The sequence below is a fragment of the Pseudorca crassidens genome, chromosome 11 (assembly GCF_039906515.1).
Source record: "Pseudorca crassidens isolate mPseCra1 chromosome 11, mPseCra1.hap1, whole genome shotgun sequence".
In the NCBI taxonomy this organism is placed as follows: domain Eukaryota; kingdom Metazoa; phylum Chordata; class Mammalia; order Artiodactyla; family Delphinidae; genus Pseudorca; species Pseudorca crassidens.
Window position 1 is genome coordinate 29,166,539 of NC_090306.1, and position 7,574 is coordinate 29,174,112.

The following is a 7,574-nucleotide window of genomic DNA, read 5'->3' on the forward strand; positions in this document are numbered from 1 at the left end:
CGCCCGTCCCTGGAGCTCTCTCAAGCAGCGTTCTTAATCCCCTCTCCTCGTGCACCAGGAAACAAAGAGGGACGTAAAAGTCTCTTGCCTCTTCGGCAGTTCCAGACTTCTCCCCGGACTCTCTCCCGGCCAGCCGCGGTGCACTAACGCCCTGCAGGCTGTGTTCACGCCGCCAACCTCAGTCCTCTCCCGGCGCTCCGACAAAAGCCGGAGCCTCAGCTCCCAGTCCCGCCCGCCCCGGCGGGTGAGCAGACAAGCCTCTCGGCTGGCGAGTTCCGGTCGGCCCGATCCTCTGCGCTGGAATCTGTCCGCTTTGCCCTCCGCACCCCTGTTGCTGTGCTCTCCTCCGCGGCTCCCAAGCTCCCCCACTCCGCCTCCCGAAGCCTCCACCCGCGAAGGGGCTTCCTAGTGTGTGGACACTTTTCCTCCTTCACAGCTCTCTCCCGCTGGTGCAGGACCCGTCCCTATCCTTTTGTCTCTGTTTAGTTTTTTCTTTTGTCCTACCCAGGTACGTGGGGAGTTTCTTGCCTTTTGGGAGGTCTGAGGTCTTCTGCCAGCGTTCAGTAGATGCTCTGTAGGAGTTGTTCCATGCGTAGATGTATTTCTGGTGTATCTGTGGGGAGGAACGTGATCTCCGCGTCTTACTCTTCCGCCATCTTCCCGGAAGTCCCTCGTTTTGTCTAATTCTTACAACAAGGCAAATGGATCTTCCATGCCACTATTAACCAGTTTAGAGAGGTGGTATATAGTTTCCGGGGCGTCGCCGCCGCCTCCTCAGTGGTTTCCCCCGGAAATCCTACCTGGCCTGCCGGCCGCCAGGCTGCAGCCAGAGACTTCGGCCCCCGGGGAGGGGGGGTGGCGGGGGGGGGAAGGGAGCCGGCGGGACAGTGAGGGGTAGGAAGTGCCGCCGCGGGGGCCTCAATCTAAGTTTTAATCCTCATTACAACTCAAAACTAATATTTTGTTTATTAAGATGCTATCATAAGCTGTACTAGCAGCCCTTCCCGAAAACAACACTTACATCATCACCAGTGGTGGTATCTTATTTTTTAATGTCACTGGTAGATTACAGACTGGGAATTAGATGTGTTTTTTATAACCATTTACTTAGTGCCAAGTATTCATATGTTCATGCAGTCTGAGCTTGAGAATGTTGGGAATGACAGTTTCTATTTTCAGGCTAATCTTTTCTCTCTGTTGACCAAGTAACCTTTCCAGTCTTCACTTCCTCTTTATTCAGAATAAGTCCCCATCCCCCATTCCTGACAAAAGAGAGCCTCGATATTCTGGAATAATCTTCCTCACCCTAATTTAGATGTGTCAAACCATGTCTGAATACTAGAGTGAGCGTGATTCAGCCACAACCTGGCAACTCCACTAAGACTAGTGAAGTCAATATTAGACCCCTAAGAAATAAAGCACTTAGGGCTAGCAAAGAAGAGATTTTTAAAAAAGAAAAATACTAATATCTATTGCTGACTAGTGAATTTTTATTCATTTTATTTATAATAAACAACTTAGATCTTATTATGCCAATTGATCTTATTAAGCCAATTAATAACGCTGGTACAATATTTATAGGTGTTTCTAATAGAATTCATTTTATGTATAAATGGCCAGTCACTATTCTTGTTCTCATTATTACTACCGTTATGCCCATCCTCACTGGACACAAATAATTTACAGTAATCTGTGATCTCTCTAGAAAAGGAAATGGCATTAAGGGAAATGGCATTAAGGAAATGGCATTAAGGGAAATCACAGATCGGCAGAGAGGAAATTAATTAAATAGTAAATTAAATCTTGACAGCAAGCTTTCAGAGGCAGCAAAAAATCTCCATTGATGATACAAAGCAAATACACTTAACATCTTTCCTCATCTGTAGTATCTCAATAGATACTCTACAGATCTAATACAGACCTAGATAACAGATCTAATGATCTGTCACATGAAACACCTGCTCCAAAGTTTCTTTTCTCCCAACTCCTAAAAACATGAGTTCTACAACCCAAGCTAGGAGGTAGATTTTTGCCCCTTTTTTCTTCTCTCACATTGCTTAAGAGGCTTTCTACTTCAGTTGTCTGTAACTCCAGAGTAGTTTAAGTTATTCAACTTTTTCTGAATTTCATTTTAGTGCATCTCAAGAGGCTGACATTGATCAGACTCAGAGAATCTATCTTTTAATTCAAAGACTGGGTAAAAATCTGTAAATGCCTGTGCGTGAATGCATAGTTAGGGTCAATATTACTTTTTCAGTACCCATACCTTTACACTGCACCTGACGTGTTGCACTGATAAACACTATCAGGTATTCTAGTTTGCAAAAACTGTAAGGACCACTTCAAGTGCATCTCTGGGAAACTAGCTGTTGGAACTGTCCTCAAATTTATCCTGCTGAGGCTAAAGTTTTCTTATCTATAAAATACTCTTCAGGGACTTACTTGGGGGTCCAGTGGTGAAGACTCCATGCTTCTACTTCAGGGAGCACAGGTTCAATCCCTGGTCAGGGAGAAAAGATCATGTATGCCATGCCATGCAGCCAAAAGAAAAAATAATAATAAAATACTATTCATTACTTAATTAAAAAAATAATGGGGGAAGCAGTAAAAGCCCTCAATTCCAGAGGGTGAGAAAGCTTGGGGATAGAGAGCTGTGAAGTTCTTTTAATTAGTCCAGCACAGAAAGACTGATTTACCTAGAAATACCATTTGCTTAGTTTTCATGAAGTGCTTACTTCTGCGTCTATGACCCTTTCTTCCAACCCCAGGCCCTCTTTGCCCCCCTTTGACAGCTGAGTCCTCTTCACTTGGTTCTGGATTCCAAGGCCAGGCCAGTCTAGATGGGATCTCTCTCACCTGAATATGAAAGTGATGATGATTCATATTGGACCTAACTCAGTATACATGAAGACACCGCTGGTAGAATCTATGCTTGGCCATAGTGTGGCACTTCCGGTAGAACAATACTCAGTAGCCATCCAGATTGCACTGGCCATTGTGCAGGATTTTTGTTCCAGAAGGTTGGAAAACTTACAGCGACAGTAGGCTGCTGACCATCTTCTTCAGATTTACCAGTCAAAGTAACTATGTGCAAATGAACTGGGACAGAGTTGAAAAAAGATATAAAGAAAGCAGGAAGACCTGATTCAGAAATGAGCAAATAAAGCAGCACCTGAAATCAGCAATATAATTGAAGCAGCAACAGAATTTATCAAACAGGACATTGTGATGTTCAGTGGATTTGTGAGAGGCTATTTGCTAGGCCTTGCCTCTTAAGGACACGAGTGTTCTGTCACAGTGGATTCAACCTGAGAGGAGAAGGGGTGGTAACATGATGATGTCTCTACAGTTCCAGACACCAGATTCTCCAGGGTGTGAAGAAAAAAGTAGTTGGGCAAAATGGAACTCACAACTTACCGTTTGTCTTCTGACAAATCCTGCAGCGCAGCCAAAAAATAAATAAAGTGAATCCACTTTAAAAAATATATATGTTTGCAATAAACTAAAAGGATTGTAATACCCTTTTGTGGAAGGTCTTAGAAATAATAGAATTATTGAATATATTAAATAGATTCTACTGATATAAAATAATAATAATGGGGGGAAAATCACTGCTGTTCTAGTCTCTGTGACATAATTAATGCAGCTTGTATCTCCCAAATCTTACCATTCTGTTTCTCTTGCAGGACCAGAATACGGTGCTGCCCTTTGCATTCTCTGCTTCCCAGCACAGAAAACACTGGCAAAGAACAGGCAAGGAAGCTGGACATTTAAGCCACTCTAAACTACAGATTATTCTTGGAGGAGAATCTTTTAAGGAACTGAGTTTTTGGTTTTACATGTATAGTAATGAATATATACAACTGAATTTTACAGTTATTTTTAAACAATTGTATAAATGTTTTCTTAACTGAGAGATGACTGATTTTACTTTTCCTGTTTTCACTTGTATTCATTATGACGTTTTTAAAATTATAAGCCTTGAATCAATATACTTATGTGAGTGTTGATAAGAGTAATAATTTCTAAGCTTGTTTGTCTCATGCCATAATATATACACATATTTCAAGATATTGAATTTATAGAAAATATATAGAAAAATCTATGGAAGTGAATATTTAGAGAAAAAATCACTACTGATCACACCTCATCAAATTATAAGATATGACAATTTCCCCTAACTATTGTCAATACAAATGCTATTAATGCATTTGTATATGCAATGAAACTTTTGAAAATTCATGTAGGAAAATTATATCAGACAGCTCACAGATTAGATTGTACAAATATTGAGTACATTAATGATTATTCATTAAAAACAATCCTAGGTAAAAACAGTAATAAGATGTCGGTATTAAGCCAATCCTTTGAAGTAAAAAGTAATGGCATATAGGGTGTTAATAGATATTAGAGACATAAATTAAAGTGATTGGGCTAACTAAGGCTATAATGCCACACTAACAATTCAGATTATTATGAGTGTTTTGTAGTGTCAGCCTGGGAATGCTCAAGGAAGTATATTCCAAACTTCCTTAATGATAAATGTCACCAGATGAGATAGCTAAACATAATGATTATCAGACCTCTGTCCCAAGAGATTCTCATTCAGTAGATTGTATTGTGACATTGTTATCTATAGTGTACCTGTAGTCCTCCTGGGGACTCTTCAGGCAAGCTTGAAAATCACCAAGGCTAAGAGGTCTGTGACCTTGGCACACTCTGAGCCTTTTAATCTTCCTCACTTGTACTTAAAGTTTGTGAAATAGGTTATAATTGTCAGATTATATAAACTATTTGTTTTATTTTACAGCATTTGCTCACCTGGTCTTATTTGTGACTAACAACTCTGTGAACTACTTGATATATAGTCCATATATTCTTTACTTGGATTTAAGGATGCACATGCGTTCTCAAACTTAATGTGCATGAGGATCACTTGGACAAATCATTAAAATGCAAATGCATGCTCTGCCACCTAGATTTTGATTCATTTGGTCTCTGATGGGACCTAGGAATTCACATTTGAAATAAGCACTCCTGCTGATTCTGATGAAAGTGCTGTACAGATTATATATTCAGAAATCCCACTGTAGAGGACTGATGAATTAAAATCACAGTAACTGTTGGAAATCCACCTAAATCTAAACAAACCCTGTGGAAATACTTCTGTGTTTGGAGCTTCCTACCAGCTGCCAACGTATTACCTGAATTTTACTATAAATGGTGCACTTGAATGTCATAAGACATTATCTTTATTCATTGGAATTATTTTGAGATTCATTTTTTTAAAAGACACTACAAGGAGGGCTTCCCTGGTGGCGCAGTGGTTGAGAGTCCGCTTGCCAATGCAGGGGACACGAGCTCGTGCCCCGGTCCGGGAAGATCCCACATGCCGCGGGGCGGCTAGGCCCGTGAGCCATGGCCGCTGAGCCTGCGCGTCCGGAGCCTGTGACCCGCAACGGGAGAGGCCACAACAGTGAGAGGCCTGCGTACCACAAAAAAAAAAAAAAAAAAAAAAAAAAAAAGACACTACAAGGACAGAACTTCTAGGTGATTTAATTAAGACAAAACTCCTATTATTTGCTATTTAGGTAAACTATTTTATTTTTAATGTCCAAGCAAAATAATTGTTTGCAATTATACTCTTTACCAATGTATCAAAAACTCCACAAAGAAACTGGTATTATATTTTCCTACAGGAAATCTTGCAATTTTGCAGTTCACATTTTTAGTTAGGTAAAATACAACTTTCATTACTATGCACAGTGAGAATTTAAATGTTTCTGATCCTTTCTGCAATAAAATGTTATGTACATGCTTTAAGACAGTTGAATTACTATGCTTCTCACTAATGATGGAGTAAAATTTTACGTGAATGTGTTATAATATTTCTGAATCTCATTAAATATTACATTCATAGAATTTTATTTTAGAACAATAGCTATCATCTCTTAATTGTTATGATCCTGAAACACACCAAATGCATTTCACTTGGTCAAATTTGCATTGTAACTTATTTTAAATGTTTAATCTTAGACATCTGAGTTATTAGAAGGGCTGATTCAAAAATCGAATGTGTCTGGCTTGCAGAAGAATGAAACTGTCAATCCTATAATGATTAAAATAATGGATTAACAAATGTGCTAACCATAAAAACAGTGGCTTTTTATATTGGCGTATCAGTGTTTTAAATTAGGTAAAATTTGTCAATGTGATCAGCTTTGTCTTTTTTCCTTTCAGATGATATAGTCCAATTTAATGAGGAATAATAACACTGGCTTTCTCACAGAGTTATTACCACAATGCAATCAGCAAAGTATGTTAACAATTTGGATAAACAGTCCTTGTGTGTGTGTGTGTGTGTGTGTGTGTGTGTGTGTGTGTATGAAAGTGCACATATGCCTGTGTGCACACAGAGTACATGTTTAATTATAATATTGATATTTTAAAATACAGTTATATTTATCTGTGTGAACACATTTTATTTCTATTTTGAACAGAGTGTTATTAATTCAACCATGCTATTGACCATCTATTTCTGATTTCCTAAATAATTATTTTAAACAGAAGTCATGTTCCTTTATCCAGGTTGGTTTTCCTCATCGAAATTGTGTGTAGAAGAATAATATCTTGATGAGAAAAAGAAGAAAGACTGCACAGTCTAACCCTAATTTTAGAGGGATAGCTTTTTATCTTCATCCCTGACATCAAAAGAGGCGGTATCATAACATTTTAAAGCTTGAGCTTTTTATTTGACTGAGATTAGAAAATAAGGAACTCTGGATTTTGTACTTGTTTACCTGAAAACATCAAATTTAATACAACTCAAAAGATATATTATATTCTAGTTTACTTTTCATATGTCATTGTTATAGTCAAATGTTCTCTTTTTTCCAAGAAGATAAAGTTTTCCTTTGTGAATATATTTTTTTTAACTTTTCATTTTATATTGGAGTATAGTTGTTTTGTTTTGTTTTGTTTTGTTGCCACACCATGCGACTTGTGGGATTTTAGTTCCCTGACAAGGGATCGAACCCAGGCCCTAGTCAGTGAAAGTGCAGAGCCCTAACCACTGGACCATGAGGGAATTCCCTGGAGTATAGTTGATTAACAATGTTGTGTTAGTTTCAGGTGTACAGCAAAGTGGTTCAGTTATACATATACATGTATCTATTCTTTTTCAAATTCTTTTCCCTTTTAGGTTGTTACATAATATTGAGCAGATTTTCCTGTGCTATACAGTAGGTCCTTGTTGGTATCCATTTTAAATACAGCAGTGTGTACATGTCAATCCCACACTCCCTAACCATTCCTTCCCCCCACCCTTCCCCCCTGGTAACCATAAGTTTGCTCTCTAAGTCTGTGAGTCTGTTTCTATTTTGTAAATAAGTTCATTTGTCTCATTTGTTTTTAGATTTCACATATAAGGTATATAATACAATATTTCTCTTTCTCTGTCTGACTTACTTCACTCAGTATGACAATCTCTAGGTCCATCCATGTTGTTGCAAATGGCATGATTTCATTCTTTTTAATGGCTGAGTAATATTCCATTGTATATACGTACAACATCT

At 38.6% G+C, this 7,574-nt stretch overlaps 1 pseudogene; it reads left to right on the forward strand.

Annotated features, from left to right (window-relative positions):
• The first annotated feature begins 2,840 nt into the window (after positions 1 to 2,840).
• LOC137202806 (FUN14 domain-containing protein 1 pseudogene) lies at positions 2,841 to 3,276 on the forward strand (annotated as a pseudogene).
• The last annotated feature ends 4,298 nt before the right edge of the window (positions 3,277 to 7,574 follow it).